Genomic DNA, 17,641 nt, shown 5'->3' with positions numbered 1-17,641 from the left:
CTTTGAGGTCTGCTCTAAGGAAGTGAAACCTGCTGTGTGAGAGAACTCCAGCATCAGTGGAAGCAGCTGCCTTGTATGTACATATACGCAAAACTTCAGACAATGCAAACTCCTAAAGAGGGAGGGCAGAAATCTGGCCTAAAAGAGGATTCATGGTTGGTTCCCTCCTCTTCCCCATCCCCTTTCTCCCCAGGAACAAAGTACCTGTGCCCCCAGGTCTCCTCTTAGTAACCAGCCCCCAGCCCAAGAGGAAGGCCCAAGAAAGTGTTATGTAACCCTTCTGCCATGTGGAGTTGGCAGCAGTGAGAACTGGGTTCACTATCTAGGATTCCCTCCTCTTAACAACACAAAATAGAACAGGCTCAAGTCCCCACCCAGTAATCTGGCCCCTTTAAGAGGCAATACTTCTCCACTCAAGCACTGAGTCTGCATATAACAAAAATCTTTTATTGAAAGGAAACCCAGCATTATTTGGGAGAAAATACCACAAGCATGGTTCAAAAGCATGTGACCATAAGTACACACCTACCCCACAGTGCATTGGCCAGTGTCCTTTGCCTCAGTTGCCCACCTTGCAGTGTGAAAATCCAAGAAGCAAACATCCCTTTAACAAGACATTCCGCTTTCCTTCTGCTGCACCCCACTCTGTTGGCTGTTCTTAATCAGCAAAGACCCAGAGTTCAGAGGCGCATTCACATGTGTCCACCTTTCACGCCTGAAAAGTGTGGAGGGGGCAAGTGTTGAGTATCATAGAACCATAGAATATCAGGGTTGGAAGGGACCTCAGGAGGTCATCTAGTCCAACCCCCTGCTCAAAGCAGGACCAATCCCCAACTAATCATCCCAGCCAGGGCCTTGTCAAGCCTGACCTTAAAAATATCTAAGGAAGGAGATTCCACCACCTCCCTAGGTAACGCATTCCAGTGTTTCACCACCCTCCTAGTGAAAAAGCTTTTCCTAATATCCAACCTAAACCTCCCCCACTGCAACTTGAGACCATTACTCCTTGTTCTGTCATCAGCTACCACTGAGAACAGTTTAGATCCATCCTCTTTGGAACCCCCTTTCAGGTAGTTGAAAGCAGCTATCAAATCCCGCCTCATTCTTCTCTTCCGCAGACTAAACAATCCCAGTTCCCTCAGTTTCTCCTCATAAGTCATGTGTCCCAGTTCCCTAATCATTTTTGTTGCCCTCTGCTGGACTCTTTCCAATTTTTCCACATCCTTCTTGTAGTGTGGGGCCCAAAACTGGACACCGTACTCCAGATGAGGCCTCACCAATGTCGAATAGAGGGGAATGAGCACGTCCCTCGATCTGCTGGCAATGCCCCTACGTATACATCCCAAAATGCCACTGGCCATCTTGGCAACAAGGGCACACTGTTGACTCATATCCAGCTTCTCATCCACTGTAACCCCTAGGTCCTTTTCTGCAGAACTGCTGCCGAGCCATTCGGTCCCTAGTCTGTAGCGGTGCATGGGGTTCTTCTGTCCTAAGTGCAGGACTCTGCACTTGTCCTTGTTGAACCTCATCAGATTTGTTTTGGCCCAATCCTCTAATTTGTCTAGGACCCTCTGCATCCTATCCCTACCCTCCAGCGTATCTACCTCTCCTCCCAGTTAAGTGTCATCTGCACCATCCTTCACATCATTTATGAAGATATTGAACAAAACCGGCCCCAGGACCGACCCTTGGGGCACTCCACTTGATACCGGCTGCCAACTAGACATGGAGCCATTGATCACTACCCGTTGAGCCCGACAATCTAGCCAGCTTTCTATCCACCTTATAGTCCATTCATCCAGCCTATACTTCTTTAACTTGCTGGCAAGAATACAGTGGGAGACTGTGTCAAAAGCTTTGCTAAAGTCAAGGAACAACACGTCCACCTCTTTCCCCTCATCCATAGAGCCAGTTATCTCATCATAGAAGGCAATTAGATTAGTCAGGCATGACTTGCCCTTGGTGAATCCATGCTGACTGTTCCTGATCACTTTCCTCTCCTCTAAGTGCTTCAGAATTGATTCCTTGAGGATCTGCTCCATGATTTTTTCCAGGGACTGAGGTGAGGCTGACTGGCCTGTAGTTTCCAGGATCCTCCTTCTTCCCTTTTTTAAAGATGGACACTACATTAGCCTTTTTCCAGTCATCCGGGACTTCCCCGGATCACCATGAGTTTTCAAAGATAATGGCCAATGGCTCTGCTATCACATCCGCCAACTCCTTTAGCACTCTTGGATGCAGCGCATCCGGCCCCATGGACTTGTGCTCGTCCAGCTTTTCTAAATAGTCCCGAACCACTTCTTTCTCCACAGAGGGCTGGTCACCTCCTCCCCATGCTGTGCTGCGCAGTGCAGCAGTCTGGGAGCTGACCTTGTTCGTGAAGACCGGGCCAAAAAAAGCATTGAGTACATTAGCTTTTTCCATATCCTCTGTCACTAGGTTGCCTCCCTCATTCAGTAAGGGGCTCACACTTTCCTGGACTTTCTTCTTGTTGCTAACATACCTGAAGAAACCCTTCTTGTTACTCTTAACATCCCTCGCTAGCTGCAACTCCAGGTGTGATTTGGCCTTCCTGGTTTCACTCCTGCATCCCCGAGTAATGGGGCTGCTTTTGCTGCCTCCTCTGCAACTGACTCTCTGCTGCTGCTGCTGGTTGCTTGATGCCACTTCTTCAATGCCATGATCTGAGGTTACCCCATGTAGCCCAGCTCTTAGTGACTTTCCTGGGTAATAGGGAACCTCTGTGCCTGTCTTTCACTGCAACACTATCTCCACACCAGATCTAAGGCTAAGCCCCTAGACCTGCTCATCAGTGATTTCCACTCTGGTAATCCCTGAATGGAAACAACAACTCTCAACTGTGTCCAATCAGCTCTGTCTTTAAACACCAGAGATGGGACAGTCAAATGGTGTCTAGGATGTGTTACGCAGCGTCCACACCAGCTGTAGGAACACCTGACCCCACCCCCTCATCTCCAGTGGGATCTGGTATCCTTACCACTGCTTGGCAAGTGAGGCTCAGTTGAGGGTGACCCCCTCAATCAGGGCAGGCTAAGTACAGTTCTTCTGCTCTTTATTCATACAACAAGGATAACAACATATCATTAACCTTGCCTTCCATGCTAAAGTGAGTTAGAACCCAACACCAGCCAAAATTGGTCACTTTGGCAAAGCAGGTCTGTGTAAAGCCCTGCGGGTATAAAATCTGACCCTGCAGAGCTGCCTTGTAGCTAGCCTCTTGATGCTTCCCCCCCAACAGCAGCTGTAACCAGCTGGCACGCTACTGCCCGTGACCAGTTGTGGGCTACACACCGTGGCAAGTCCTGCCTCAAGGAGTCTGACAGGCAGCAGCCTCAGGGCTCCTGACTGGTTCCCCACCCTATATAAATCAGGAAGAGTCCAGGCAACAATATGGATTCCTGTAACTGTCATGACCATTTCTACTCCTAGCTTTGACTTCAGCTTGCTTTGGACTTAGCCTCCCGACCTGGAGCCTAGAACAGGACTTGGGGCAATGAAGCTTGAAAAGTCCATTCCCAATGTGCTGGCTAGACTGGATGTAAACTGCCATGTGGGTGTTACCCCAGGAACAAACACAATGGTGATACAGGTATATAGCCAATATTCATAACTTCAAATAGAAAAAAGGATACATGCATCTAAACAGGATAATCATACTTCACAAATCATAATGTTTTCATTGATGCCTTACATGACCTGTTTTGTACAAGATGTGTTGCAATTGTCTAACAGTGGTAATATCATTGATATAAATGGTCATAGTTCAATCATACAGCATTACATCTGCCAACTCCGAGAGGAAAGAAATATGTTAGTCATGGTGGACTTTGCTCCCAGATACCCAGAGGCAGTTGCTCTAATATAGAGGCTGAAACAGTAGCTGAGGTGCTGTTCTCTATATTTAGCAGAGTAGGTTTCCCAAAACAGATCTTGTCAAATCATTGGTCAGATTTCATGTCCCAGTAATTTAGTGAGTTATGGAAGATGTGTGGGGTAAAGCAATTACAATCTACCCCATATCATCCAGAGACAAACAGTTTAGCTGAAAGGTTCAATGGGACTTTAAAATGTTTGTAAATAGAAGGGAGAGGGACTTGGATGCGATGTTACCCTGTCTGTTATTTGCTTACCGAGAAGTACCCTAAGAGTCCACAGGGTTCACCCTGTTTGATCTTTTGTATGGGAGAAAAGTCAGAGGGTCCCTGGATCTCATCAGACTCTTGGGAGGGTGGCACTGGGTCAGAGGGGGAATTGGTGGCTGAATATGTGCAAAAGTTGAGGAAATACTTAAAGGCTATGATGGAAATGGTTCAGCAAAGCCTCAAAAAAAGCCAAGTGGCTCAAAGAGTGGTATGACTTCAGTACCTGCGAGTGACCACTTGATGTGGGAGATTTGGTGCTGGTGTTACTCATAAAATGCACAACTCATGGGAGGGGCCTTTTTGAGGTTGCGGAAAGGATTAATGTTACCTACAATACGCAGAGACCCCTCAGCAAGATTACTCCACAGACTGTGGCTGTAAACAGGTTAAAGGAGTATCACAGTTGAGAAGTGCTTGTGAACATGGTACGCTATGCAGAGGAGGATTCTTAGGCTGCACTCCGCCATAGTGACACCTCACGAGCATTGAGGTATATGAAGAGTTTCTAGCTGAAAAGGCAGGGATTAGGAGTGTGGCGCAGAGTCACCAGCGGGTATTTTCCAATAGACCAGGTCTGACTCCATAAGATTAATGCTGGGGGGGGGGCCACAGCCTGCCATCGACAGAGCATATCAGACCACAGGAAAAATGCAGGAGCAAATTTGTAAGCAGATAAAAGGCATTCTGGACATAGGGATAATTACAAAATCTAATAGTCCCAGAGTTTCTCCAGTTGTTATGGTTCCCAAAAAGAATGGACCCATAAGATTTTTGTGTTGATTACAGAAAGTTTAATGCTGTCACAATTCCTGATGCATACTTTATGTCCAGAACTGATGGTACATTAGACACTGTAAGCAAAGCAAAATACCTGAGCACCCTAGACTTAACAAAATACATTAGAAAATTCCATTAGATAGCAAAGCGCATAAAATAATCCTCCTTCGTTACTGATTTGTGGGGTTTTTGAGTTCAAAGTGTTACCTTTTAGATTAATAAATGCAGAAGCCACATTTAAGAGGCTCATTAATCAAGTGTTAGCTGTGTTGGAGGACTTTGCATGGGCCTACATTGATGATGATGCAATTTTCAGCAGTTGCTGATCAGATCATAAAAACCACTTGGGAATTGTGTTGAAGAGACTCAAAGATGCAGGGCTCACAGTAAAAGCATCCAAGTGTAAAATAGGGGTGGCCACAGTCCATTTTCTAGGTCATTGGATAGGCGGGGGCCAGATTTCCCCAGATCCCTTAAAGGTGGATTTCATTGTTTGGCCTGAGCCTCAGTCCAAAAAACAAGTCCACTTTTATAGGCTTGGCTAACTATTACACCAGGTGTGTGCTTTCAGCAGCATTGTGGCTGTTAGCACAGACTTGTGCAAAAGACAAAACTGAATAAAGGTAGTGTGAATGGCAGCTTGTCAGACAGGCTTTGAGGTAAAGAAAATGCTGTCGGGAAAGCCTGTTGTGGCCAGTCTAGCTTTTGACAAAATGTTTGAACTGGGCACTTATGCATTGGGCACAGGTTTAGGAGGGGTACTAATGCAAACAGGGGAAGAAATCAAGACTCCTCCCATTGCTTTCTTAAGTAAAAAGAAAAAAAACAAAACTGACCAGAACTACTGTCACAGCAAAAGAATGTTATGGGATTGTATGGGCAGTCCAGTAGTTAAGGCCGGCCTTATTTAACAGGAAATTCAGAGTCCTAATCGACCATTCTTCATTGGTATGGCTACAGTGGACAAAAGGTACCACCTTCAAACTGTTATGTTGGAGTATAGCCCTCTGAAAATATGATATAGAAATTGTACATATTAAATGTAGAGGAAAGTAGTGGGAGATGCACAGTTCAGGCAAGAGGTTCTGAACTGACACCTACAGATCAGACAGTGTCATCAAGGTAAGAGAGGAGGTGTGACCCAAGAGCCTCTTGATGTCAACTGGAATAGGGTGTAGGGGTACAGTGATTCCCTGGGTTCACCAAAAGGTGTCATGTAAAGACTCTACTGAAAGCATGTGTCACAGTGGTCATTGCAATCATTGTGAGATGTATGTACAGAAAATATGTGAGGCATTATATACTAAAAACTATATTCTCTAGTTCTGAGAGTTAAGGCAGGTCACGAAAAGGTGATGCATATACTCCTGTCAGGCTTGAGGGAAGATGGATGTCCATTTACAGTCTGAGCAAAATGCTAATCCAATAGATTGCAAGGTCTGCAGGAAAAAACAAAACAGCAGGGGTTATCCTGTTTAGGAGTAAGACAGTGAGCTTTTGGAATTGTATCTGGAGTGCAGATGAACCCCCAATTATCCTTCAGTAAGGAGGATAAGCAATCAGCAGACTTGATGCTATGAAAGGAGGGAATCTCAGCCAAACTGATCGAAAACACGGGGAAAAGGACTTTGGGATAAGCTCTCTTAGAGGAGATAGGGGAATGCTTTGTGAGTTAGTTAAGTTTAGGCTCTAGAAAATGTTTTGTTTTCGTTTTATATGTAACCATTTGTTCCCAATATTCTTGCTTTCTGTTACTTCCCTTTCTCTTCTTTGATAAATTTATCCTTGTTTTCACTATATCTACCTAAGTGCTGTGTGTTAAGTAGGCTGGTGATCCTGAGTTGAGTCTTGGATTAGTACACACCTCTATACTTTGGGAATAGTGAATCTGGGTGTTCTGTGAGCATTCAGTGGAACAGGGGCTGTTCGTGTGTGCCTATCGCTAACCTGTAGAGAGAGAGGCCTGGAAGGCAGTGCTTGTGTTGCCAGAGGCTGGTGGATTCAGGGAGCTGATTCACAAGAGGCACAGACAACGCTTCCTCACACTCAGGCCAGGTGGTGGTGAGGTGCTTCGCAACTCTGGATACCCCCCAAAAGCATCACATCCAGCAACTTGCAACTTAAGCATTACTTTAGATAGCAAAGGAATACAAACAAATGAGTCCATTTACATACCTTGGCAGTAACATATAAGCCAATGAGGCTATTCAGAAGGAAATAATGCCATGAATTGGCAAGGAAGCAGTTGCATTCACCAACTTAAACAAGATTTGCTCATCAAAAATCTACAACTTTCATGTCAAATGTTATTTCCATCGTACCATATGGATGTGAAAGTTGGAAATCCACCCAAGATACAGACAAGACAGATGCCTCAATGCTTTAAAAAGAAAATGCCTTAGAAAAATACTGGGTATTTAATGAAAGGCCTTAATAATGGCAAGACTCATCAGAGTTCCACAGCTCCTGATCTCTAAAATTATCCAGAAAAGAAAATGGAAAATATGTGGGATTGTTGTGTGTGTTGATTTGTATCTGTGGGGGTTGTGCTGGGGGATTTTGTGTAGATTTGTGCAGGTGGTGGAGAGAGGTGCGTGCTGCAGTGAGAGGTTGTGTGTGTTTGGGGTTGTGTGTGCTGATTGTATTGCTGTGTGGGTGGTTGTATTGATTCATTTGAGCATGTGGGTTGCATGGGGGAGTTTGTGTTGAGTTGTACAGGTGATGGATCAACCTTTGAAGAACTCTGGCAGTTGGGCCAAGTAATCCATCATCTGTGCAGTTTCCTTCATATCACTGACTCATCACAACCAAAGATAAATTGTTGCATGCAAATTAGCTGTAGAGTAAGGGTGGAGATTGGTGCCATTGATACACGTCTGTATCAACAGAACCAATTATTTATTATATGTAGAAGTGCAATAACAGTGGTTAAAGTAGATTGAAACAGATGGGGGAGCACTAACCACAGCATTCACTATGAGAACTCTGCTTACCCATGTCAGGAACAAAAGAAGCTCTCTGTCAGCCTTTAGCCTCCGATGTAATAGATGATACCATAAGATAGGCATTAGCTGGAAAGGAGTGTGTGCCTTGTTCCAGATGTGTCCCATGGGCAGCACTAGAATAACTTCTTCTGACTTATGTCATAACTCACTGTATACAGAGAATGTATTGGCATCACTCCCAGCTCCCACAAGCTTTCATTTTTAAAGGAAAAAAGTTATGGGCCTGATCTACTGAGTATAAGGCCTGATCTAAAGCTCACTTAAACCAGGGGAAAGACACCCATTGACTTCAGTGGGCTTAAGATCAGGTCTATAATAGTTACTAACCATGAGTAGTCCCTCTGAAGTCAGTAGAATTGCTAGAGGTAGTAAATAACATCACATGTAATTGTTAGTGCTTTTGGGGTCAGGCCTTCAGTCTTTGTAAAATAATAATGTGTTTTCTACAGGCCACCTCACAGAATTTGACGGATTTCTCCTAAAGGCATCACCGCCTCTAATCACAGATCCCAGGGACAGATTCCTTATGGTGTAACAGCCTTTCTGTTTGGCCTCCCTCTATTCTCTAGCATCAGAGTTCCCTTAAATGCTGTAATGCAATTCACTTTTTTGCCTGAGCCTGTCCAGTAAACCCCGTGCATGTGTGGAGCAGAATCTAGTGTTCCTAGGAGCAGCATTTACTCCATTGGTCTGTGTTGCCTGCTAACCCATGCACCATTTAATGGGGATATGAAACATTCCTGGACTTCAGGGAATGAAGAGGAAAAACTTATCATGGAGGAACTGCTCCCCTCTTTCCATCCTCCTTGGCTCATCTCCACTCAGTTTTGCTCCTATCCCTTGCCTAGGCACAGGGGCAGCATCAAACACCATACATCAACAGTAACACTTGAGTTGCCACATCATCATGCTGGCTTTTATTTCTCTGTATCACTTGTCCTTACCTCATCATATGTAATAAACTCCAAATGAATAAATCCAGCAGTCCTGTCACTCACAAAGTACTGATGGTGACAAAGACATCTGAAATTCATTACGTGAAATTAAGTGATTCATCGGAGAAACATCTCAACCAATAATAGAACAGAGTTGGACTAGCCAGTCACTTTCTACCTAAAACACACTCACATGTAAAAAGCCACATCAGCAAAGATGACAGAAGAGAAACAGCTGTTACACAGTGAAAAGCATTAGAAAAATTCTTCCTCCAGAAAAATAATTACCCCAAAAGTAAGTCCTTTGATTATGCTTCTAAGTCCTAAAATAACTGAAAAATGCTTAGCAGCTACAGAGGAGACACTTAAATTGTATGCAAGGCCAATAGATCAAATATGGTATATCACAATTATGTTTTTTAATAGAATTTTTGCTATTGATTTGAGATGGGTTAAATTAAATCACTTATGTGCTGTAAAAATAGATTTTGAAAGCATCCTCAAGTCTCTGAGCGTACAACTTCATAAATAATGTCATTATCACAAGTGATTAAATACTGATCTTGGCAAACCCACTTCAGAAGAGTGCTGGTGGGAACTATCATGCTTCTTAATCAGAATTTCAAATTTTTAAGGTAGATGTAATGCGCTGTAACTTAATTTCAAACGTTAGCTTTCTCTTTGTGTGTATTCTGTTCTCTTGATACAAAATTAAAATCCCAGGAATGTTAACTGGAGTCATGCAATTAGGCCTAGTTTTGCAAACCTTAGTAAAACTCCCTGGGCAAGATTTTTAAAAGTGACTAGTGATTTTTTTGATGTGTTGACTTTTGGGGGCTCATCTTGAGATACCGTAAAAGGGGCTGTTTTTTTTTAGCAGGAGGGTGCTCAATACTTTCTAAAAATTAGGCCCTCTTTAAGGCCTCCCAAGAAAGGAGTACAAAAATCACTAGTCACTTGGCTTCTCTCACTTCAGTAAAGGCCCAGTTTATTTCAAATTTCAGTTTATTTTTATTGTTTGCAATTTTTTTGAAATACAAAATAAACAAGTTCCAAAATGAACATCACGGCCAATTAACATATTTTTAATCTGTGGATCAGGGAGACTGAGAGAAATAAAAAAGCCCACATTTTAAAAAGGGGTGAGTCTATAATTATGCAAATCCTCTCCCCCCACCCCTGAGTTTATCTAGTAGTTGGCTTCCGTTCTGACTGGTTTCAATTGAATACTATTTCCATGTACACAATACTTGGCTCAGTTTTACAATTAGCTTTTCAGTCATGTTCATTCTTAATCAAAACCTTCCACGCTTCCATGGTTATTCCATCCTTTATGATCCTTCTACATTGGCACTTCAGGTGGGATCCATGAAGGGACTTAGGCTTTGCAACACTGAATGTCACAATGCCTAACTTTTAGAGGCCTAGAAAATCACAGGAACAACACTGCAATCCATAAAGCCTGAGCCAGGCGCCTAGGATCCCTTTACAATGAATGGGGAAAGATAGGGGCTAAGTGTGAACCACAAAAGCCAGCATCCAAGGCAGGGAGCCACCTAAAGTATCCAGTGGAAGATGATGATGAGGGGCATGTGCTAAGCCCCCCACCCCTCTCCCAGAGATAGGCGCCTAATCCTGCTTAGAGATGCACAAATGGGAACCTGCTACCCAAAGTCAAGCAGGTTAGGTGGCTAAGGAGTTTCTTGTGGGACTCAGTGCCTACCTCATTCCACACAACAGCTAGAGGAGGAAGTGGTGGTGGTGCCACCCACCTTAACTTTTAGCCCAGTGGTTAGAGCACTCAGACCCAGGGATGTGGGACACCCAGTTTCAGTTTCCCCCTTCTCTGCCAGAGTGGGAGAAAGGCCACCTCTTAGGGAACATGCCGTAACTGCCGAGCTATCAGGTATTCTGACTGGGGGGCTGCCTCAATCTGTCCTGTCTAAGCTGTTCCACTGTGGACAAATAATGAAAGTCATTGGACTAGGAGGACTGCACCCTAGTGTCCTGGGTGCGTGTCATGCTGTCTGGAGTGAGTCATGACCATGATGCCAACCGCAGGGAAACTGTCAAGAAGTAGAGCACAGTCCCCGTCCCCGTCCCCCCCCCGAAACTAGTGATATGTTCTAAAATTAGATCTCACCAACACAGTCACAAATGTGAACTCCTAACACACTATATCAGTCTTACCCTGGAGTCACGGACAGTCCTCTTGGACATTCCAGTCTATCTTGCCACCCAGGCAGGTTGGACATAGTGATAGGTAATTGCTGTACACCAAAGATCACAAAATATTGAGGTTGCTTCCAGTCCTAAGAGACCAGTCACTTGCCCCAAGTTAATCTGTATCTTAGATCTTACATGAAAGACAACACTTGTAGCCAGTCCTATAGTAAACTTTCTAAGGTTTTATTAACTAAGAAAAGAAATGAGCATTATTACAAGGTTAACGCAGGCAAACATATACATGCTAATCAGTTACAGTCTATAGTTTTTAAAAGGTAACAGAGTTGTAGTAATCTGTCAGCTCTGAATATCTCTTAGGGCTAACGCAGGTTGACCCTGGGGATCTCTGCTTTGGGTCTGCGAGAAGCCCAAACAGCAAAAAAGATGAGAAATTTTCTTGTCAGCTATTTTAAATGCCTTCTTCCAGAATTCAAGCTGATGAGATAAGCCCTTTTGCACATAGCCTCTTCATGGGCATAAGGGAGCAATTATTAAAGTTTTTGTATGGCCCATTTAGTTTTGATAGGCCTTCTTCATCGGCAGGAGACAATCACTCCTGACTGGGCTCCCAGTTTCAGAGGAAACACTGTTTACAATTACAAAACAAAAACTTACAATTTCTTTATCACACGGGCCATTGTGGGACATCACAATACAAAAACTTTAATAATTGCTCCCTTATGCCCATGAAGAGGCTGTGTGCAAAAGGGCTTATCTCATCAGCTTGAATTCTGGAAGAAGGAATTTAAAATAGCTGACAAGAAAATTTCTCATCTTTTTTGCTGTTTGGCCTTCTCGTAGACCCAAAGCAGAGATCCCCAGGGTCAACCTGTGTTAGCCCTAAGAGATATTCAGAGCTGACAGATTATTATGACTCTGCAGGAATTTTTACTCTGAAAACTGAGGCACCACGTGAGTTTAGGTGCCTACAGGGTTCATTGGGAGTTTTATGGATTGCAGTGAAGCCAAAGCCTGGGGTTTAGGTGCTGAAGGATCTTTGTGGATCCCAACCTTTGTTCATCGTGTGGACCCATTTCTAACTCTGGTTTTTAAAAACTCCCATATATTTTGTATGATCCATACTGTCCAAGCAAAGCGTGTTCAAAGAATAGCTTTGAAATAATGGGCTAGATCGTCAGCTGGTGTAAATTGGTATTGCTCTGCTCCTTTGAAATCAATGAAGCTTGGCCAATTTACACAAGCTGAAGATAAAGACCTAGGGTCCAATCCTGCTCTCATTAAAACTCCCATTGACTTCAGTGGAAGCAAGTTTGGACCTCAGTGTAAACAGGTTGTTTGCGTCAATAGTGACAGTCAATTAAGAATTTTGTTCATATGTCAACAGTGGACATGTTTACATGCATTTGCATATAGGGTAGGCACGCTATGGCCCAATACTTGTTTTATTTTCAAAGGGTTTTACAAAACCTAAAATGAAGAGAAATTTTCAGTAAAAGCAGTTTTTAAATAGCGTAAATGCTCAACTAGTTCTAGAAACTCAAACAGCCAGCTCTGTTGTGACTCTGCTATTCTGTGGTGTTTCACTGACCAAGCATAGTGAAGTGTAAACAATGAACACTAATTCTAAAAAACAAATAAAAAGAGAAGGGGGGGGGGCTTGGTTTTAATTGCACATACAGGGGTGTAAATCAGGAAGAGAGATTATTATAAATAAAGCCAATGGAGTTATGCAATAAAAAACCTGTGTGAGGTCAGAAGCAGATCCATCCTTTTTAACGTGGTAGTGTTCCTTTAAAATAGATGCTTTGTACACATGGAAGGGATTTTTTAAAAACTATTTCTGCTGTAGATAGGTGGCTTACAATTGAAGTGTAGATTTGTTCACAGGCTGTTCCAATGTTTAGTCATTGGTATGATAGGTGACATTTGCTCTCATGGCTACTTAGTACAGGAACCTGGCTGGATGCAGCCACATGGTGGTGCTCATGCATTTTGCCTGCTACCAGATATTTTTATTTTATTTATTTATTTATTAAAGAGAGCCAGACTTTGCTCCTTGAAGTGCCTTCAAATGAGCTCCAACTTTATTATGGACTGCACACGAAGCTGCAACCAAGCATAAACTGGGTTGATTTCTCTCACCACCTTTACAAAGGCTTCAGGGATCTATTACTAGATCGGCCCATCTCCCTCCCCTTCTCCTGTATACTTTCCCCCCTGCTGCACAAGTGGTTTAGTGGCTGAAGTTATGATATTCTTTGGGACAGTGACTGCAACCCAGGGCACTGTCACATTATTGCTTTAGAGGGCTCACATAATGCAGGGGGCTTTTTTCTCAAGTGGCACAAAGTGTTAGCTATTGCACGTCCCACAATGTAGCAGAATACAAAGAAATGACCATAATGGATAGAAGTCTATATGGGATATAATAGAAAGTCTAAGGGTATAACAAGAATAAAATCCCCACATTTTGGTATTTTCCCTTTGAATATTTTTAACATTTGCTATGCAATATGATTTTGAAAGGGAGTGAATTAAAGAACTCCCCTCTGAAGCAATTATAGCTCAGAGAAAATATTCCTGCCCATAAAATGACTTGTGAATGAGTCTGCAGGACCAATCCTAGGGCCATAGACAGACCATGACTAAGGTGTTCAGGAGGCCTATTTGCCAAATGGCTTGTCTAGATCTGAATTATAACATGTGCCAAGACCATTTGGATTCCAAATAGCACAGGAAACTTATTGTATTATGAATGATGTATTAGGGCACCTCAAGTCTTGATTAGGCATCTTTTAAAATTATTATTTAAATCTACAGCAGTAACTTTGGGGGAAGGAAATGTAAATTGAAAGGAAACAAAACACAAAGGAAGAGGCATCATATAATTGACACAATGAAAACTACAGTACTTGGGAAAAAATAGGGTTGCTTGAGCTCCACCCCCAAAATGTACTTTTAATGCCATTCCCCCAACAGCATCTAATGTTTCCTTTAAATTAAAAGGCTAAATTCCCTTCAGTTCAGATTTCCAGTATACACCTGGAATTGCACCAGTCCAAGGATTCATTCTCTGAAATCCTGAGTTAGAGCTGGCTGGGGAGGGGTTGGCTGGATATCAGTGACTCTTCAGCCCCCCCCTCCTCTTTTTCCTCTTCCTTCCACCTTCTGCTTTATAATTGGCTCCCTTGTTTCTCTACCCTTTCTTCTTATCAGATCATGCTGTGAAGGAACTAGCAGCTGGAGGGTGGAAAGAAACTTTTAGAGGCAGAGTAACACCCACATTAAGGAGGGAAAGAAGGAGTGTGTATTAGCAAAGGGTGATTTCTCCCAGGCAAAGCTACGCTTCCTCGCCAAGCAACTAAACCACTCATGACTACAAAGGTCTGTTTGATTTTATTTTGTCACACTTTTTTTACATTTGCGGGGGGAGGTAGTTTAAAAGCTGATGACTCTTGTACAATACCTAGGGTAACAACCCGAGTTGATACTGATCATGATAATTATCTGCCACCTGCAAAATTCAGACTTTTGTTGGCCATAAGCAAAGGAGAAGCAGGAAAGAGTCAAAAAGAAAAGGAGTACTTGTGGCACCTGAAAGAGTCAGTGATGGGTGGTGGATGTGATTGATTGATGGCTTGCCAGCCAGGAGAGGAAGCTGTAGGTGAGTGGCGCGGGGAAGCCTTAGGCGAAAGGGGGCTGAAATGGAAAAGAAAAATCCATAGAATCTTCTGCAAAACGTGGCATCCTGTATCAGTGTCTCTGGCTCTCCCAGGGCTTCACTTCCTCGCCGGCCGGGTGCACCAGCTCCCCAGGGCTGACCGGCACGACACAGACTTTACTGTCCTTCGTCCCCCCACGCCCGGGTTTTGTGACTTGTCCGCCTGGGCGTGCGCTCGCAGTTCCTCGCCGGGGTTCGCCTGTAATCGAGGGGTGTCTCCTCGGTCTCCAGAGGGCGCTGATAGGAGATCAGAGGCTTTGCCAGGGATCCCCCCCCCCGCCCGCCCGCTCCTTTGCCGAGCTCCGCACAGGGAGGAAACACACGCCCGCCCTCGGTGCCGTTTTCCATCGTGCCGGAGCTCTGCAGAGAGGAGTTTGCACCCCGGGGCCACCCATTCCACGGGGATCCGCAGCCCCGCCCGGGGGCGACTGCTGCGGGACTGCCTAGCCTCCGCAGAGACGCCCCCTCCCTATAGGTTTGCCAAGAACACCTCCCCGGAGGGGTGACACGTGAAGCGAGTCAGCCCGCAGACACCCGGGGGCGGGCTGGGCTGGGGGGGAGGCCGGAAACAGCGAACACCAAAGCCGTCTGAGCGCCCCGGCAGGAGCCAGGGGTAAGGGGCTTGCTCCACTCGCCGCTCCGGGGCGCAGTTACTTTCCCCGAGCCCTTGGCCTCGCCTTTAGTCGGCCCTCAGCAGTAACAAGGATCCGGCCTGTGCGCTGGGGGCAACGTGAGCAGAGAAATCCGCGTTGTGTGTGGATTGATGCTGCGTTGCATTATTTCCCAATAATAATCCCTGGTCTATGCAGGCTACTGAAATCACCCTTTAGCTTCCTGGTACCTGTTCATTTCGGATTGGGCCTGATCCCAACTGCCACACATTTCACAGTCCGGTTTTTAGCTAGGAGCTGGTACTTTATTATCCTCCAGTTATTTGCTGAGTGCTGACAGCATGCCCATTGCTGTCTAAATCACAGAGCAGACTGTGTCCCTGGCTTGAGGCGCTTACAGTGTAAGCTTGTCTGAACACAGTTCCAGTACAGCTTTAACAACTGCCTAGGTGGTGAAGCCCTGGAGTGGGTTCCCTAGGGAGGTGGTGGAATCTCCTTCCTTAGAGGTTTTTAAGGCCTGGCTTGACAAAGCCCTGGCTGGGATGATTTAGTTGGTGTTGGTCCTGCTTTGGGCAGGGGATTGGACTAGATGACCTCCTGAGGTCTCTTCCAACCCTGATATTCTATGATTCTAGTGTGGACACTGCTATGCTGGCATAGAGGTGCTTATATTGGTACAGAATGGAAATTATATCCATATAGGAACCTGTATACCTGCATCCACACCCGAGGGGGTTGTACTGCTTTAACTAAGAACATAAGATCCTAAGAATGGCCATACTGGGTCAGACCAAAGGTCCATCCAGCCCAGTATCCTGTCTGCTGACAGTGGCCAATGCCGGGTGTCCCAGAGGGAGTGAACCAACAGGTAATGATCAAGTGATCTCTCTCCTGCCATCCATCTCAACCCTCTGACAAACAGAGGCTAGGGACACCATTCCTTACTTAGCCTGGCTAATAGCCATTAATGAACATAACCTCCATGAATTTATCTAGTTCTCTTTTAAACCCTGTTATAGTCCTAGCCTTCACAACCTCCTCAGGCAAGGAGTTCCACAGGTTGACTGTGCACTGTGTAAAGAAGAACGTCCTTTTATTTGTTTTAAAGCTGCTGCCCATTAATTTCATTTGGTGGCCCCTAGTTCTTATATTATGGGAACAAGTAAATAACTTTTTCTTATTCACTTTCTCCACATCACTCATGGTTTTATATATCTCTATCATATCTCCCTTTAGTCTCCTCTTTTCCAAGTTGAAAAGTCCTAGCCTCTTTAATCTCTCCTCATATGGGACCTGTTCCAACCCCCTAATCATTTTAGTTGCCCTTCTCTGAACCTTTTCTATTGTCAGTATATCTTTTTTGAGATGAGGAGACCACATCTGTACACAGTATTCAAGATGTGAGCGTACCATGGATTTATATAAGGCCTAGAAGATATTCTCTGTCTTATTCTCTATCCCCTTTTAAATGATTCCTAACATCCTGTTTGCTTTTTTGACTGCCGCTGCGCACTGCATGGACGTCTTCAGAGAACTATCCACAATGACTCCAAGATCTCTTTCCTGATTAGCTGTAGCTAAATTAGCTCCCATCATATCGTATGTATAGCTGGGGTTATTTTTTCCAATGTGCATTACTTTACATTTATCCACATTAAATTTCATTTGCCATTTTGTTGCCCAGTCACTTAGTTTTGTGAGATCTTTTTGAAGTTCTTCATGGTTTGCTTTGGTCTTAACTATCTTGAGCAGTTTAGTATCGTCTGCAAACTTTGCCACCTCACTGTTTACCTCTTTCTCCAGATCATTTATGAATAAGTTGAATAGGATTGGTCCCAGAACTGACCCTTTGGAAACGCCACTAGTTACCCCTCTCCATTCTGAAAATTTACCATTTATTCCTACCCTTTGTTCCCTGTCTTTTAAACCGTTCTCAATCCATGAAAGGATCTTCCCTCTTATCCCATGACAACTTAATTTACTTAAGAGCCTTTGGTGAGGGACCTTGTCAAAGGCTTTCTGGAAATCTAAGTACACTATGTCCACTGGATCCCCCTTGTCAACATTTTGTTGACCCCTTCAAAGAACTCTAATAGATTAGTAAGACATGATTTCCATTTACAGTAACCAGGTTGACTTTTGCCCAACAATTTATGTTCTTCTATGTATCTGACAATTCCTTTCTTTACTATTGTTTCAGCTAATTTGCCCAGTACTGACGTTAGACTGTATCTGTTTC

General features: G+C 44.2%; 1 protein-coding gene across 3 annotated transcripts in view; it reads left to right on the top strand.

Annotated features, from left to right (window-relative positions):
• Positions 1-14,266: 14,266 nt before the first annotated feature.
• COL14A1 (collagen type XIV alpha 1 chain) overlaps positions 14,267-17,641 on the top strand; it is a 171,493-nt gene continuing 168,118 nt past the window's right edge. For 2 of the 3 annotated variants that reach the window (XM_048841565.2, XM_048841563.2), the window contains exon 1: positions 14,268-14,454. The gene's annotated coding sequence lies outside the window, so the exon portion shown is untranslated. Of the gene's footprint in view, positions 14,455-17,641 lie in introns of all 3 variants that reach the window. The other variant, XM_048841564.2, reaches the window with a different exon arrangement.

The sequence above is a fragment of the Caretta caretta genome, chromosome 2 (genome assembly GCF_965140235.1).
Source record: "Caretta caretta isolate rCarCar2 chromosome 2, rCarCar1.hap1, whole genome shotgun sequence".
NCBI lineage: Eukaryota > Metazoa > Chordata > Testudines > Cheloniidae > Caretta > Caretta caretta.
The sequence above is the reverse complement of the archived record's forward strand: the minus strand, read 5'-3'. Positions and strand labels throughout refer to the sequence as shown.